Source organism: Neomonachus schauinslandi, chromosome 14, assembly GCF_002201575.2.
Source record: "Neomonachus schauinslandi chromosome 14, ASM220157v2, whole genome shotgun sequence".
NCBI classification, from domain to species: Eukaryota; Metazoa; Chordata; class Mammalia; order Carnivora; family Phocidae; genus Neomonachus; species Neomonachus schauinslandi.
Genome location: NC_058416.1, coordinates 14,010,370 through 14,028,286, shown reverse-complemented (window position 1 = coordinate 14,028,286; position 17,917 = coordinate 14,010,370). Strand labels below are relative to the sequence as shown.

The 17,917-nt window shown below is 40.1% G+C and overlaps 2 pseudogenes; one reads left to right on the top strand and one right to left on the bottom strand.

Annotated features, from left to right (window-relative positions):
• The first annotated feature begins 11,344 nt into the window (after nucleotides 1-11,344).
• LOC110577004 lies at nucleotides 11,345-14,559 on the top strand (annotated as a pseudogene).
• A 1,049-nt stretch (nucleotides 14,560-15,608) lies between these two features.
• On the bottom strand, nucleotides 15,609-16,252 carry LOC110577005 (annotated as a pseudogene).
• Nucleotides 16,253-17,917: the final 1,665 nt, after the last annotated feature.

The window sequence follows — 17,917 nt, the reverse complement described above, 5'->3', positions numbered from 1 at the left end:
TGTACATTGCTAAGTAAATCTAATGATTTCTCATTGACTTTATAGTTTTATAGATACTTTATCTTCATTTCTGAGAATTACTTGACAATTCTTTAAATTTTTAGCTTCCTCTGTTCATAAATCTCCCTGTCATGTATTAAGTATTGAACCTAAGATGGATGCTTGTCATAATGTAAATCATTTCCTCATTTCTTTTTTATATGAATTTTATAAATACAGTTCCCTTTCTAGCAAATTCCTTTTTGTCTTACCATCAAAAAGCATGGAAATAATAACATGCTCTCTATTCCTTACAGGATTTTATGAAAATTATGTAATAGTAAACCTGAAAGTGCTTTAGCACTTAGTATTATGAAAGTTCAAAGAGAATTAAGATAAGCCCCTGAATAACTAAAGCATGGGTAACTGTGGATAACCTCCTTCCCCATACTTTTGTTTTCTAGTAAGTGTGTAAGTTACCATGACATGCATCATTTACCTAAAACTGCAGTAGAAGGCAGAAACCACTTTTGATTGTTACTTTTGCCTTAGTGAAGACTGGTAAGGTAATTTTACTTTTTGTTTACCAAAACTTGAAATTAAGTTTTTTTTCAAAAGCCTAATAAGTAAATTAGTCCAATAAGTTAATTTTCATTACATAATTAATTTAGAGTTTGTAAAATATTTTATTTACCCTTTGCAACTTCACTCGTGTCTTTTAGTATATATTTGATTTTTATAGTAATTTACAGCTTTCTTTGATATTTAGTTTGAACCACCTCGTAACGAAACTTTTCATACTAATGGAAGAAGAACAAGAACTGCCATTTCTTGAAAATAATTGGTTCCTAGTGTTATCTAAGAGAAGGAAACAAAGGTTAACCATTGACCAATGATTTTAAAAGTTAGAATTCTGGTTTCTTGCCGACACTACAAAAGTATTCAGATCTTAGGAGGTAAATGCTACATACCAAATTTGGAGACCATTTTGTTTTATTTGTCATACTACTGAAACAGTGTTGTGGTGTAATCATCCTCAAGAAAATCATGGAGAGGCGACAGATTAGAGATGGATAAATGTCCTGATTTTCAAAAATGAGAAGCCAATAGATATGACAAAATGTGGATTACCATTCTAAATCTGTATAAAGCCTCTTGGTTGGCCTTTTCTGACTACTCAATCCAAAGTAACTCTTCTAATTCCCTAAGATCTCCCTGGTTCTTCTTTTTCATAATTACTCTTCTCAATACTCATTTTCTTGTTTTTTATTGTCTATCTCTTTCACTAGACTCAGCTCCATGAGAGAGAATGTTGTCTATCCTTTTCAACCAATGTGTCTCCGGTATTTGAAGAATGCCTGGTGTATGATAAGTACTCAACATTAATTGAATGAATTAATGAATTGCAAGCTTGATACCAATTCCATGCAAGTTTGCCAATTACATTGAAAGGATGAGTCCCCCAAAACAGGATGAATTTACTGAGACTATATGCCAAACTAACCTAAAGTCCTTTTCATAGAGCTATTGTATGTTGTTGATCAGGAGAATTGTGTAGTCTTGTGCATCTTGACCTCAGCAAGGTATTTGACTTTGTTTCTCATAATGTCCTTATTTATATCCAAGGTAGAATATATGGAATAAATAAAAATGCAAAAGAGAGTTGTGTCATGTGTATATGGGCTAAAAAGCTCTACAGTGTTTACATCCATATCTGGTTCTCTGGGCCGCAACTCTTACCCACAAACCGCACCAAGTCTTCCAAGTGATCTGTAAGTGTGGAGAAGCCATCCCTTTCTGAAGATTGTAAAGTCATTCACCATTCAACCTACATTTATGGAGGACTTATTTTGTGCTAAGCATGAATGAGACTGACAGAACAGAGCTTACAGCCAGTCAGGGAAACAAACAAGTTGAGAAAGTAGGGCTGAGGAAGACGTACTTTAGTTAGGGGGATTATCTTTATGGTTTGCTTTGGAAGACATCTCTGAGGTAACATTTTACCTGAAAACCAGGAAGAAAAACAAAAGAGAAAAAAGAGCAGTATGTGCATAGGCAATGAGATGAGAAATAGTGCTGTGTTCAAGGAACTGGGAAAAAAATGACCAGTATGGTTGAGACACTATCAAAAGATGAAACTGGAGATGGGTGTAGCCAGATCATATAGGGCTTTGTACACTATGATTAAAAGAAAGGGAAGCCTTTGAATAGTTAGAATAGTTATAGTAGAATGGCTTAATCCAATTTATATTGGATATACTTGTACTTTCTAAGAATGTTTTTGAAAAGGAGATGAGTAGAGGCTGAAGGCAGAAGCTAATGAATGCAGTAGTCTAAGCAAGAGATAATGGCAGCCTGGACAAAAATAGAGGGAAAGGATCAGATCTGCAACATAGTTGGAAGTAGAATTCGCATGACAGATTGGGTGTGAAGAGTGAGGGAAAGGGATAAACCAAAGATGTCGCTGAGATTTCTGACTGCAGTAACTGGACAATAGTGAGAAAGTAATGAACAAGTTTGGGGGGGTGGGTAATCTACATTTTTGTTTTAGATGTGTTAAATTCAAGATGTCTGAGAGCTACCTATGGAAATGTTAAGTAAGAAGTTAGTTATCTGGATTTCAGGCTAGATTATGGAGTCATCAGTATTTGGATAAAGCCATGGGACTAAATGAGATGGCCTGGGGAGAGAGGAACCATGGAGAAGAGGATCCAAATCTGAACCCTGGGACACTCCCCATACTTCAAAATCCAACAGAGCAAGAACAACTACTAAAAGGATCAAGAGGAGTGTACAGTGAGATAGGAAGGAAACCAAGAAGTGGTTTCATGGAAGCAAAGAGAAGAGCCTTCTAAGGAGGGTCAGTTGCTACTCATAGGTCAAGATGAGGATAAATCTGAAACCCACTGGAAGATTAAAGTCATTGATGACCTCAATAGTAGTTTCAGTAGATTGATGGAAATGCAAACCTGATTGGAATGGGTGAAAGAGAGACAGTGACTAGAGATGACAGCCCTTTCAAGACATTTTGCCATGAAGGAGAGCAGAAGTACTGGGAGCTAGAAAACAACAGGAGGTCACAGGAGGGTTTTGTTTATTTTGTTTTGTAATAGGAGAAATTAGATCATGTTCATAAGCTAATGAGAATAAGCCAGTAAAATGAAAGAAGGTGATGATGCAGCAGTGGTAACAAGCAAAAATGGTGCAAGTGAACTTGAGAAGGCAAGAGGGGTTGAGATTCAAAGCACAAATGGAGGGACTGGCCTCTGTTATAATAGGGGAGGAGGCCGATAGATGCATATGGAGGTGATTCAGTAGATTTAGTGGTGGGAAGATTAGGGGGTTTCCATTTAATTCCTTCTATTTTCTCCGTGAAGTATGAAACACAGAAATTAACTTGGCTGGCATATGGGAAGTGTTAAAGGTTTGAGGAGAAAGAAGGTAGAAATGGTTGTCTTGGAGAATGGCAGAATGAATTGCTGAGGGAATTGCAGGATTGCTAAGCAGTTTTGAAAGCCAATTTGAGAATAGTAATTGTGAATTTAAAGAGAGCTAGTTCACTATACGTTAACTAACTGGAATTTGAATAAAAACTTTAAAAAAACAAATAAAGAGGGCTAGTTAACACAAGTGAATTTTTTCTCCAGCCAGGAGCAATTCAGGAGCAGGTGTAAAGTATCAGAGAAGTATAAACAGGGCTGGGTTTTTCTAGATGCTTAAGAGGAGGAAAAAGGACAAGGACTTTAAAGCTACTTGTGAAGGAATGATTATAGTGATGGACCATAGAATACAAACCAGAGAAGGGGAGAAAGGAAATACTGGAGTGAAGGGGGAAATAAATAATCTGAGGGATGGGTCCCAATAAAATTTTTTTTAAATGTGTTTTAGTGAAAATATTCAAGTAGGTGAACTGCAAAGATACTTCCTTTGGGAGTAAAAATGAAAAGCAAATAAGATACCTTTCCTACCTCCAGGCTATAAGGTACAGAAGTTTGTGAGAACAAAAATGAAAAGCCTCCACTTAGAAGCTTAGCAAGGCATCTTATCTTGGGGATAGGTATCTTAGGGGTAGCCAGGATTCAATTACAGTTGACCCTTGAACAACATGGGTTTGAACTGCACAAGTCCACTTATACATGGATTTTTTTTTTTACTGTCTAGTACTGTAAACGTATTTTTTCTTCCTTATGATTTTCTTAATAATACTGTCTTTTCTCTAGCTTACTATATTATAAGAATATGGCATATTATACATATACAAAATATGTGTGAGTCAACGATGTTATTCGTAAGGCTTTCAGTCAATAGTAGGCTGTTAGTAGTTAAGTTTTGGGGAAGTCAAAAGTTATATGCAGATTTTTGACTGTGTAATGGTCTGTTCATGAGACATAATGGTCTGTAGTTTTCTTGTAATGTTTGTGTCTAGTTTTAGTATTAGGGTAATGCTGGCCTCAGTTTCTATCTTCTGAAAGACTGCAGAAAATTTATCTTCCTTAAGTTTTGATAAGAATTCATCAGTGAACACACTGGACCTAGTGCTTTCTGTTTCAAAAAGTTCTTAATATTTTGATTCAATAAATATAGGCCTATTCTGATTCTGAGTTTTGGCAGATTGTACCAAGAAATTGGTTAGTTTCTTTTCTTTCTTTCTTTTTTTTTTTTAAGTAATCTCTACAGCCAACATGGGACTTGAATTCACCACCCCAAGATCAAGAGTCACATGCTCTACCAGCTGAGCCAGTGAGTCACCCTGGAATTGGTCCATTTCATTTAAGTTATCAAATTTGTGTGCATAGAGTTGTTCACAGTATTCCTTTATTATTATCCTTTTAATGTCCATGAGATCTGTAGTGATGTCCACATCCTCCTTCATTTCTGATAGTAGTAATTTGTGTCTTCTGTTTTTCTTAGTTAGCCTGGCTAGTGGCTTATTGGTTTTATTGATCTTTTCAAAGAACCAGCTTTTGGTTATGTTTATTTTTCTGTTGATTTCCTGTTTTTAATTTCATTAGTTTTCTTGTTTGTTTTTGTTTTTTGGTTCTCTTATTGTTTCTTTTCTTCTTTTTACTTTGGATTTAATTTGTTCTTTTTCTAGTTTCTTAAGGTAGAAGTTTAGGTGACTGATCTTAGATCTTCCTTTTCTGATATATGTATTCAATGCTGTAAATTTCCCACTAAGTACTGTTTTTGCTGCCTCCCACAAATTTTTATAAGCTGTATTTTCATTTTCATTTAGTTTAAAATATTTTGTACTTTCTCTTGAGATTTCTTCTTTGACCCATGCATTATGTAGAAGTTTTTTTAATCTTCACATATTTTGGGATATTCCATTTATCTTTCTGTTACTGATTTCTAGTTTAATTCCATTATGATCTAAGAGCAGACATTTTCTGATTTCCGTTCTTTTGAATTTGTTAAAATGTGTTTTATGGCCCAGAATGTGGTCTATCTTGGTGAATGTTCCATGTGAGCTTGTGAAGATTGTGTTTTCTGCTGTCACTGGATGAAGTAGTTTACAGATGTCAATTATATCCAGTTGATAGATGATGTTATTGAGTTCAACTATGTCCTTACTGATTTTATGTCCATTTTTTTTTTAAAGATTTTATTTATTTATTTGATAGAGAGAGAGACAGTGAGAGAGGAAACTCAAGCAGGGGGAGTGGGAGAGGGAGAAGCAGGCCTCCTGTGGAGCAGGGAGCCCGATGCGGGGCTCGATCCCAGGACCCTGGGATCATGACCTGAGCCGAAGGCAGACGCTTAACGACTGAGCCACCCAGGTGCCCCTTCTTTTTGTGGTTTTAAATAAGAATTTTATGATTCCATTTTCTTTCCTTTCTTAGCATATCAATTTCACTTCTTTTTTTTTACCAGAGTTTCAAATATATATGTACAGCTAATCCAGGTCCACTCTCACAAACACTAGAATGCTTCAAAGGTAGTGTAATTACTTTATGATAACAAAATAATCCTAATTCCTTTCATTCCTTGTATTATTACTGTCATTCATTTCACTTATGTATAAGCATATATATAATATATACACAAGCATACATAAACACATTGTTGATATTATTTTAAAAAAAAACTGTTAAAGAGTAAGAAAAGTAAAAGTTTTTATTTTACCTTCACTTATTCTTTCTTCAATGCTTTTCCTTTCTTTATATAAATCTGAGTTTCTGACCAATATTATTTTCCTTCTCTCCATTAACATTTCTTGTAAGGCAAGTCTACTGGCAACAAATACATTCAATTTTTGTTTACCTAAGAAAGTCTTTATTTCTCCTTCACTTTTGAAGGGTAATTTCACAGGTTACAGAGTTCTAAGTTAGTGAATTATTTCTCTCAACGCTTTTCGTCTCTGCACTCTGCTCTTACTTGCATGATTTCTGAGAAGTTGGAAGTAGTTCTTATGTCTGTAGGTAAGACATTTTTTCTCTCTGTCTTTCAGGATTTTTTTCTTTATGTTTGATTTTCTATAGTTTGAAAATAATATGTGTATTTTTTCTGGCATTTATCCTGATTGGTATTCTCTGGGCTTCTTAGATCTGTGGTTTGGTGTCTCATATTAATTTGGGGAAATCCTCAATCATTGTTTCAAAGATTTCTTCTGTTTTCTTTCTCCCTTTCTTCTTCTGTTATGCCCATTATGCATATGTTACACATTTTGTAGTTGTCCCACAGTTTTGGATATTGTGTTCTGGATTATTGTCCTGTTTTTGTTTTTGTTTTTTTTCCCCAGTGTTTTCTGTTTGCTTTTCATTTCTGGAAGTTTCTATTGAGATATCGTCAAGTTCAGAGATTCTTTCCTCAGCCATATCCAATCTATTAATAAGCCCATTAAAGGCATTCTTCCTTTCTGTACAGTGTGTTTCATCTCTACTGTTCCTTTTCGGTTCTCTCTTGGGATTTTCATCTCTCTGCTTACATCACCCGTCTGTTCTTGCATGCTGTCTACTTTATCCATTAGAGTCCTTAGCATATCCATCATACGAATTTCCAGTCTGATAATTCCAATATCCCTGCCATGCCTGGTTCTGCTGCTTGTTCTCTTCAAATTATATTTTTTTGCCATTCGATATGACTTGCAATTTTTTCTTGATAGCCAGATATTATGTGCTGGGTAAAGGAACTATTGTAAATAGGACTTTACTATTGTGGCAGTAAGGTGTGCGGGAGGTGGCAAATATTCCACAGTCCTCCGGTTAAGGCTTCCGTCTTTAGTGAGCCTGTGCCTCTGGGCTGTGAACTTAACAAGCGTTTCTCAGTTTTTCTCTCCCCACTTAGGTAGGACAGGCAGGTGAGAGTGGGCTAGAATTTGATAATTCCCTTCACCAGGTTAGTTAGGCTCTGATAATACCCATCAGGTTAGGCTCTGGGTAACTAGTTTCCCCCGAGGGCAGGCCTTATTAAGAAAAACAGAGTACTCTTGTCCATTTCAAAATGGTTTCTTTTCCTCTCCGTCTGCTGAAAGCACAGGAGACTTTTTGTCTGATATTTACTGTGAGAACCTGGTTGAGCTCCTGGAGGTAAAACTTAAAAAAGTAAGGGGAGCCCTCTACAGCTGGGTCCCCGTAGAGTTGGTTTTTTTTTTTTAAGGTTTTATTTATTTATTTGACAGAGAGACACAGTGAGAGAGGGAACACAAGCAGGGGGAGTGGGAGAGGGAGAAGCAGGCTTCCCACGGAGCAGAGAGCCCGATGTGGGGCTCGATCCCAAGACCTCAGGGGATCATGACCTGAGGCCAAAGGCAGCCGACTGACACCCAGGCACCACCCCCACCAGAGTTTTTAACTAAGACCTGCCCACTGTGCCTCCAGCAATTCATTAATTACAGTTCTGGTTTTCCTACCCCAGCACTGATTCCCAAGGAGATTTCAGCTCATGAGTGTCTGACCTGGTATCTTGTGATTCTCTGTATTTGCCTGTCAGTCTCTACTTTGGGGGGGCAGCAGTGTGCCCTGTGACCTCACTTCTCTTATGGATTTGGGAAGATTTGTTGATTTTTCTGTGTGTTTGACTTTTCACTTGTTGTTAGGACAGAGTGGCAACTTACAAACTCCCTGTGTGCAGAACCGGAAACGGGAAGCAGCACACATTTTTTTTTAATGCAAAACACAGAAAAGAGGGTAAAAGTCATATGAGGCTGAAAGAGAAGAGAAAGAATGGGTAGAAATATTATTTGCAAAGCAAAATGGCCAAGAATTCTCTCAAACTGACAAGAACCATCAAGAACATCAATGAACCACAAACCAGGATAGATTCGAAGTACACTAAGCCTACATATGTTATAGTAAACCTGCTGAAAAACAAATACAAAGAGAAAATCTGAAAAGCAGCAATATAAGACTCAGTTTACTTACCAACAGTAAAAAAAAGAATGATATCTTTAAAACGCTGAAAAAGGGGCGCCTGGGTGGCTCAGTCGTCTGCCTTCAGCTCAGGTCATGGTCCCAGGGTCCTGGGATTGAGACCCGCATTGGGCTCCCTGCTCAACGGGAAGCCTGCTTCTCCCTCTCCCACTCCCCCTGCTTGTGTTCCCTCTCTCGCTGTGTCTCTCTCTGTCAAATAAATAAATAAAATCTTTAAAAAAAAAAAGTGCTGAAAGAAGGGGCACCTGGCTGGCCCAGTTGGTGGAGCATGCGACTCTTGATCTCTGGGTCGTGATCACAGTAGTAAAGCCTACTTAAAATAAAAATTAAATAAATAAATAAAATACTGAAAGAAAATAACTGCTACCCTAGAATTCTATATACTCAGCAAAAATACCTTTTACAATAAAGGTGAATTAAGATATTTTTAGACAACTCTTGCCCCCTGCCAAAAAACACAATTTGTTATCAGCAGACCCACACTGAATGAAAAACTGTAAGAAATTATTCAAGCAGAAGGAAAATGATCCTACATGGGTACCAATAAAATTAAAAAGTTAAGAGGGAAGGACATACTACTATTACCAACACAAAGGGGCACCTGGCTGGCTCAGCCAGTAGAACATGTGACTCTTGATCTCAGGGTGGTGGGTTCAAACCCCATGTTGGGCGTGGAGCCTACTTTAAAAAAACATAAACTTTAAAAAGCCAACACAAGAAGAAACAAAATCTCAGTAGTTCTAGATCTATTAAAGAAATTGAACGTGTAATTTCAAACTATGCCACAAAGAAAGCCCAATGCTCATATGGCTTCATCAGTGAGTTCTACCAAATATTTAAGAAAAAAATAATGGCATTCTTACACACCCTTTCAAAGTTCTTCCATATATTTCACAGTCTTGCCCAGCAACATACTGACACCAAAAATTGACCCCATTGAAAAAAAGAATAATGACAGGCCAATCTCTTAGATATAAAAACTCTTAAACTAAATATTAGCAATCTGATTCCATCAACATATGAAATAACCCAAATATCCTTCACCAGTAGAATGACAAATAAAGAGTGATATATTCCATACTATGGAAATTACACAGTAATGAGCTGGATGTCTCACAAATAATATTGAACAAAACCCATACACAAGGTAATACTACAGTGCAGACTCCATTTATATAAAGTCCAAAAGCAGACAAAGTGAATCACTGGTGTTCTAATTAAATCTATCAAGTAGGATGAGGGGTTAATGATTAAAGGGGCTTTGGGGGTTCTGTTCTACTTCATGATTTGGGTGCTGGCTCCATGTACATCTTCATTTTATGACAATTAGCCATGCTGTACACTTGATGTATGTTCTACTTCAATAAAAGTGTTGTTGAAAAGAAACCGTTCCGTCTCCATGTAGATTGGCAACATTAGTTGTCTATTGTGGCCAGTCTGAACCTGACCAGTCTGAAAGCAGAAGTGCCATCAGCATATAGGATAGTACTTGTTCTTGTGTTTGTATGTAAGGGACATACAGCTACTTTGTCCCTCGTAGTATTAAAATAGGGTTAAGAAGAAGGGAAGTAGAGGAAATGTAAATTCGCTCTCTGTTTCCACTTGAAACCATTTTATCTGTAACAAAATATCCAAAAAGTAGTGGTAACTACTAGTTTTACAGGTCAGTTCAGAAATTCATTTATTTTGAATATCAAATCTGTAGAACTAAAAAAAAAAAAAAAAAACTTGTCTACCAAAGCAAGCAAAATAGGTTTCCATGTACACAGTTCAAAATTTCCATAAATTTTCATGTGCTGTTTGGATATCATTACGGGATAGTATTGTGCCTTAATTTATCTCTGAATCAACACTGATTTATCAATGCCTTACTTTTGTTTAAAAAGTATCTCATGGGCAAGATGAGAAGAAGAGCAGAACATAACAGGGTAGGTGATAAAAACATCTGTATTTATTAGTAAGTTTTCCCTGAAAGATTTGTAAAGTCCTACATTTACTTAATAAATTTTAAAATAAATAATAAACTTGCTTTTTAAATGTATTCTCTTTAGCTCCTTACCACAGTAATAGTGACTATTTTGATATCACCATGTCAAAAAATAAGGATTTCATTAACAAGATGGTGCCTCTGTTTTCTGCTGCCTAAATGAAGATTAAAATGTCACATTAAAATTAAAATATTGCATTAAAATGTAATATAAAACTTAAAGGCCATCCACTAGAAACAAAAATGATAGCTACATTTTTATGTTACCTTTTTGATTCTGAAAACTACAGAGTTCATGCAGAAGTGGGAAGTAGTGGGGATTTCCAGGGTAAGATGCACACTATCCATATAGAAGAATTTTCATATAAACCTATGATTCCTGTATTTGCATAATGTACTTTATTTTTCCTTAGTACAAGTAAGTACAATTCATTGTCAGCTGATTACTTTTTAAAATCAGAAACATTTAACTTTACTATATATTAAAATATCTTTTGCTTAAAATTTATTTTTACATTCATTACATATAACCAAAATTTAATTGTACATGTGCTGGTAAATGGGTGGGGTTTCTTAAATCATAAATAACATTTAAACTAGTTTCTGTAAATGATGAACAACCTAACTGTAATGTGTGCATCCTTCACTTAAGAGAGAAAAACAGTATTTGAAATAACTTCCCTGTTCCTGATAATAATAATGCTGTTTTTCTGGGAAAGATGACATCCTCAGGCCCATTTTAGTAGATTTTGTTACCAAATGGTATTCTACATTAATATTTATAAAATATTTGAATTATGCAAATGATAGTTCTGTAAATATAGAAATAGAGCCTTCAAAAAGTAATTTAGTTTTTTTTAAGTTAAGGTCTTTTTTGCTAGTAGATTTAACGTGTTAACATGGGCATTCTGTTGTTCAAAGTGCTTCCAAACCAGCACACTCACCTCTGGGGCTTTCCAAGCAGAAGTTTAAGTCCTTTAATCTTTTTTGAGAAAAGAAGGGGGTAATGTTGGAAATGCGCCAGGAGCAAGCCTTGGTATTTCTCATGAAGTGCCACAGTGAAAGTATCCTCTCCACAAGTCAGTTCCTTGTAGCAAAATCCTAATCTCATCTGGCTTTCACACCACTGCTTTTTCTAGAAAGCCTGTCTCCACATTCCAGACAACAGTAGTCCAGATACCTAAAGTTGTTCATTTCTTCTTTCCCTTCATCAACTCACCTGATATTAAAAATCTGATGCTTAGTGAGGTGGGATAACACTCCAGAGCCAGATAGCCACGGATTGAATCCCAGTTCTGCCACTATTGGCAAGTGACCCTAAGGCAAGTTATTAACCACTCTGTGCCTCAGTTTCCTCATCTGTAAAATGGGACTAATAATATTCCTTGCAAGGCTGTGGCAAGGATTAAATGAACTTGCATGCTTAAGTATGCTATTATTGTTTGCTATTATTATTGTCTTTCTAGAAACGTCCTTTGCATATATAATAAAATCATGTTTATGATTGTTTACAAACATGGGACATTACTTTGTAACTTGCTTCTTTTACTTAATAACAATAGACATCTTTCCGAAACCACTTAATTGTCTTAAGCAACTGCATTATATTCTATACTACAAGGGACTAGAATTTTTTCTACCATTTCTCCATGAACACTCACATTTTTCTCTTTTTGTGGTTTTACAAAAATGCTAAGGTAAATAAGCATCCTTGTATGTCTCTCTTTATATCTTGATGTATTAGAGTCCAAGACATGGAATTGCTTTTTCAAAGGATATTTGCACTTTTAATTTTTTTTAAGTCAGCACTGCCAGAGAACTTTCCAAAAGCACGGAAGTAGCTGGGCAGGCTGCACAGTAGGGAGTTAAAATGCAAAACCAGTAGTCTGACTACAGAAGCACAAAGCTGGGAGGGGGAAATGGAAGTGTGCTCCTCTAAGGCCCTTACACTATACATGAAGTGGCAAAATTGTATCCAAAGGTGGACTATGATAAGTTACAGATGCATACTGTAAACCCAAAGCTAAAGAAATACAACAAGGAGGTATATAAAATAAGCTAACAGTGGAGACAAAATGGAATCCTAAAAAATAGTCCAAAAGAAGATGAAAACATCGGAACAAAGATGGAACAAACCGAAAACAAATAGCAAGACAGTAGACTCGAATTTCACCATCTCTATAATCACATTAAATGTGAATGGTCTGAAAAACTCCAATGAAAAGATAGAGACTGTCAAAGTAGATAACATGAAAGAGCAAGACCCAATTATATGCTGTCACTTTAAATAGATTTAAATTGAAAAGGATGGTCCGGAGCCCAGGGACATAGCAGAGCTGGAGGGTCTGCACTCCCGAGGCTCTGGCCACGACTTTCTTTACCTGGCGCCTTTTCTCCCCTGGGCTTTGCCTACCTGACGCACCCCCAAAACCCACTGAGGACGCAGCAGCTGCTTCGCCTTTCTTAACCTTCCAATAGCCATCTCCATCCTCGTCCTCGCCCTACTGGCCCTTCTGTGGCCCCAGGATGTCTCCTCCCCTTCCTAGATCTGGCTCCTTCAGAGGAGTTTGCCTTGAACATTTGAACCCACCAATCAGCATCACACACCCTCAGGCCAAGGCAACTGAGTGGGTCCCAGGGGGTCAGAGGTGGGCCTGCAGAGGCCTGGTTGGGGTCCAGTGTCCACCCTCTGGCCACTTGGCCGAAAGCATGGTAGGGAGGGAGGGTGGTATATTGGGGCCCTCCAGGCTGGCCTGCCTCTCACCGCTTCTCCCCTGGAATCCTTGGTAGTCTGTCAGTGGGAGATCCTTGTCACCATCCCCTTGCCTTCTCCAGCCCTGCAGAGCCCTACAAGTCTCAGGCATCTCCATCCATGGTGGCCAGGCTGGTGTGCAGATGGGCAATGACTACTGGGAACTCCATTGCCTGGAACAGGCATCCAACCTGATGGCCAGATGCCAAGTGACAAGACCCTTGGGGGAGGAGATGACTCTTTCACTGAGACAGGTGTTGGCAAGTATGTGCCCAGGGCAGCGTTGGTAGACCTGAAACCCACCATCATTTGTGAAGTTTGTACCAGCACCTACCACCAGCTCTTCCACCCTGAGCAGCTCATCCCAGGCAAGGAAGATGCTGCCAGTAACTATGGCCCTAGGCACTACACCGTTGGCAAGGAGATCATTGACCTCGCCTTGGACCAAATTCACAGACCAGGGCACAGATTTTTAGGGCTTCCTGGTTTTCACAGCTTTGGTAGGAGTACTGGTTCTAGGTTCAATTCCCTGCTGATGGAAACTCTCTGTCAATTATGATGAGAAGTCCAAGCTGGAGTTCTCCATTTACCCAGCCCCTGGGGTTCCACAGCTGTAGTTGAGCCCTACAACTCCATCCTCACTACCCACACCACCCTGGAGCACTCTGACTGTGCCTTCATGGTAGACAACGAGCCCATCCATGACATCTATCGTAGAAACCTCGATACTGAATGCCCAACCTACACTAACCTAAATAGGTTGACAGGTCAAATTGTGTCCTCCATCACTGCTTCCCTCAGATTTGATGGAGCCCTGAATGTTGATTTGACAGAATTCCAGACCAAGCCTTTATTCCCACATTTACTTCTCTCCGGCCACATATGCCCCTGCTATCTCTGCTGAGAAAGCCTACCATGAACAGCTACTGTAGCTGAAACCACCGCCCATGCTCTGAGCCAGCCAACCGGATGGTGAAATGTGCCCCCTGCTGAGGTAAATACAGGGTTTGTGGCCTGTTGTGCCACGGCGACAGGATTCCCAAAGATGTCAATGTTGCCATTGCCACCATCAAGACCAAGTGTAGCATCCCACTGGCTTCAAAGCTGGCGTTAATTACCAGCCTCCCACTGTGGTAGCTGGTGGAGATCTGGCTAAAGTACACCACAGCCATTGCTCAGGCCTGGGCTTGGCTGGACCACAAGGTTGATCTGATGTATGGCAAGCATGCTTTTGTTCACTTGGATGTAGACGAGGGCATGGTGGAAGAAATTTTTCTGAGGCCTGTGATGACATAGCTGTCTTTGAGAAGGATTATGAGGAGGTTGGAGTGGATAGTACTCAGGGAGAGGATGAGGATGAAAAGTTCTACCTGTCTGCTGCAATTTTCCGCTCTGTTGTCTTGGGACTGTCCTATTTCCATTGTTCTGTGAAGCTGTCCATTGTGGCCCTAACTTGTCAACAAAAGTGATTTTTTTTATTATTATCAAGAGGATATTAAATCGTTTATTGCTTACACATAATGAATGATATACAAGCTTTAATCCCATCTATAATTTTATCTGATACTTATTCATATTTCAATATGAATTCAATTCATATTTAGATATATTGCATAGCATGTGCCAACAATCATATTGATAACCAAATAAACTCCATGACTTTGCTTGGGTGACCCTTTTAATGGTAAACTACAGGTCACAACACATTAACTGTCAGTTCAACTACACCAAAGTCTGTGGAAACAATGGCTTCTGTGCCCAAGCAGGTTGCAAGTAAATTTCTATTGGAACCTGACATCTCCCTGAAGGAATTCTAACTACACACTGTTGGGGTAGTTTACCAAGTTCAAATTGACTTCAAGTTGACTAACTTTACACAAGCACATTTTTTGAAAAAAGACATTTATTCAGCGTCATGATTAGACTATTACATTTAGCAATCAACCGCATGGGTGCAAAAAGCAAAACAAAAAAATACACGACATTAAAGCCCTTTGTTGGAATGCTTTATACTTTCCACAGGACAGAAACCAAAATAACCTGTTATACAATTACAAATACAGCCCTCAAGTGTTTTGCCCCCACACATGACTATTGTCTAAAACATGTCTTCTTCGTAGCAGCTCAGCCCTGCCACCACTGTTCTTGGCTGAATTCACAAATGTGTTAGAAGTAGCTTCCGTGTCCCTTGTCTGGCTCTCTGCCACTCCGCTTCGCTCCCTGGCAGGAATGAAAATCCTCTGCCGCTGCCCTAGCTACTGCTGCTGCTGGAACCACCATACCCACCTTGGTTTTGTGGTTTGGCAAAGTATTGGCCTCCACCACCATAGGGGCCAGAGCTTCTGCCTCCGCAATTTCCTCCTTTCGAGGGCCCAGAATTTGAAGATGGATTGTTGTCATTGCCAAAATCATTTTAGCTTCCGCCACTCCCAAAATGGCTTCCAACGTTACCAAATCCATTAGAGCCATTCCCGCTGCCACCATATCTGCCACCACCTCAACTGCCCCCAAAGCCACCTCACCCACTGAAGTTCCCTCCATGACCAAAGTTGTCATTTCCACGAAACCACCTCCACGGCCACCACCAAAGTTTCCAGGACGACTTCTACCTCTTTGGCTGGATGAAGCACTCGCATCTCTGGCTTAGACAGGGCTTTCCTTACTTCCCACTTGTGGCCTTTCATAGCGTGGGATTTTTGTATGACAACCTTGTCTACAGAGTCATGGTCACCAAATATTACAAAGCCTCTCTTCTTGCCACTGCCTCTGTCAGTCATGATTTCAATCACTTCAGTTTTCCCATACTGTTCGAAATAATCTTAGATGATGTTCTTCAGTGCCTACTTTAACGCCACCAACAAAAATCTTTTTTACAGTTAAGGGGGCACCAGGTCTTTAAGAATCTTCTCTTGAGACCACTCCCCTTATGTGGCCTTGCATTCATGGCTGCATCTACCTCCTCCACAGTGGCAAACCGACAAACAACCCAAAGCCTCCCGAGTGCTTCGTATTTGGATCTCTCATTATTACCACACAGTCCGTGAGTTTTCCACATTGCTCAAAATGGCTCCTCAGACTCTCATCAGTTGTTTCAAAGCTCAGACTTCCCATGAAGAGCTTCCACAGCTGTTCAGGCTCTTTGGGAGACTCTGACTTAGGCATGAGGGCCTTGGGAGGGGAGACTTTAATGATGCTTACACACCAGCATCCATGGGCAGAAAAGCTGATATTTCTTTCTTTCTTTTGTTTTAAGTTTCTATTTTAAATGTAAAAAGAAAGAAAAGAAAAGGAAGGAAGGAAGGAAAGGGGAGGGGAGGGGAGGAGGGGAGGAGGGAGGAGAGGAGAGGAGAGGAAAGAAAGAAAGAAAAAGAGATATCCCAAGTAAATGCTATTCATAAGAAAGGTGAAGTGGCTATATAACGGATATCAAAGTAGACTTCAGAACCCAAAGTTTTATCATGGATCAAGGAGGACATATAACAATGATGAAGAGTCAATTCATCAAGAAGACATAATAATCTGAGATGTTTATGTCTCTAATCTGAGCTTCAAAAACAAGTGTGGGGGGGAGAGGGTTGAGAACCGAAAGGAAAAAATAAATAAACCCAGTTATTGTAAATTTCCAGTTTTCTCAGAACAAGTAGACAGAAAATGACATTTCAAACAATTTGACCTAATTGATATTTAAAACCCACTTCACCTAACAACGGTGAAAGATCATATAGAATATTCACTAGGATACACCATGCACTGGGCCAAAAATAAGGCAAGTAGATAGCTGGCACTCAAGAAATTCAAAACAGAACCTTCTGTTGACACCGGACAAGTATTTTCTTTTCTTTTCTTTTCTTTTTTTTAAGATTTTATTTATTAATTTGACAGAGAGAGAGACAGCGAGAGCAGGAACACAAGCAGGGGGAGTGGGAGAGGGAGAAGCAGGCTTCCCGCAGAGCAGGGAGCCCGATGTGGGGCTCGATCCCAGGACCTGGGATCATGACCTGAGCCCAAGGCAGACGCTTAACGACTGAGCCACCCAGGCGCCCCGGACAAGTATCTTCACTCAAAAAGTTATGGAAAGGAGCGGGTGTGTGTGCGACCAGCATCGGCCTAGAATGTGAGGGAAGGTACTCTCCCAAGCAAGGAATAGCAAGTGACGAGAGCAACAGGTGCAGTGCCCCGGACACTGGCTACTTCCATCCCTGGAAAGGGACGCGTCAAGGCCGGAGACAGGGCGGTGGCGGGCAGCCTGGAGCAAAATCCTGGAGGAGAGGCAAGAAAAACTGGCTGCTGGCCGGGAAACTTTGAAGGAGGATTGTATGAAGCGTGCTGGACGGTATACTGTGGTGACCTTTGCACAGTAGTCCACGAATTCCCCAACGAAGATCCTCTTCTGGCTAATTCCAGGGCGGCGGGGCATCCACCCTTGCTCGGGAGGCGGGGTCGGCCAGGGCTGAGCGCGCGGGCTCCAGCGGCCGCCGGCGGGCGGGCTAGGCCGCCACTGCCCGTCCTCCCGGGGAAGCCGGCGCCGGAGGTCTGGGCGCGGACTGGTCGGTGCCCGCGAACGTGGAAGACACCGCAGGTCAGGCAACCCCGTCTGCCCACTGGCGGCGTGCAACATGAAGAGCCAAGGCTGGGAAGCTCCGGGCTCACTCACGCGCCCGCTGCCGCAGAGGATGCGGACGGCGGGGCGGCGCACCCTCAGATCGCCCCCCGCCACCCTCACCTCCCCGTGGCCCGGGTCCGCCGGCAAACCCGAGGAACGGAAGGGGCGCGCCCCGCGCTCGGGCACCACCTGGCGGGCACGGCCCGGGCCGGCGGGAGGGGGCG